This window comes from Varanus komodoensis, unplaced genomic scaffold (assembly GCF_004798865.1).
Source record: "Varanus komodoensis strain SLA01 unplaced genomic scaffold, ASM479886v1 scaffold182, whole genome shotgun sequence".
Taxonomy (NCBI): Eukaryota; Metazoa; Chordata; class Lepidosauria; order Squamata; family Varanidae; genus Varanus; species Varanus komodoensis.
In genome coordinates this window covers 40,546-40,876 of record NW_025335532.1, presented here as the reverse complement: position 1 = coordinate 40,876, position 331 = coordinate 40,546, and the positions used below count along the sequence as shown (strand labels likewise).

General features: G+C 50.8%; 1 protein-coding gene across 1 annotated transcript in view; it reads right to left on the bottom strand.

Moving 5' to 3' along the window:
- AP1S1 (adaptor related protein complex 1 subunit sigma 1) overlaps window positions 1-331 on the bottom strand; it is a 14,356-nt gene that overhangs the window by 13,543 nt on the left and 482 nt on the right. The gene's annotated exons all lie outside the window — the stretch shown is intronic.

The window sequence follows — 331 nt, the reverse complement described above, 5'->3', positions numbered from 1 at the left end:
CCCTAACCCTGGTGCACACCCCTAACCCTAATACAGGGCTACAGTTCGACCGAAGGGGGCGATTTTGAAAACGCCTTCCTTGAGTGGCTTTTTCTGCAAAGCTCAACATTTCTGCCCATTCTGAACACATCCCAACCATTAAAGCCATGCCAGGACACCTCGTTTTCCTAACCCTAACCCTACCCTGGGGCACACCCCTAACCCTAATACAGGGCTACAGTTCCACTGAAGGGGGCGATTTTGAAAATGCCTACCGTGAGTGGGTTTTTCTGCACTGCTCAACGTTTTTGCCCATTCTGAACACATCCCAACCATCAAAGCCATGCCAGGA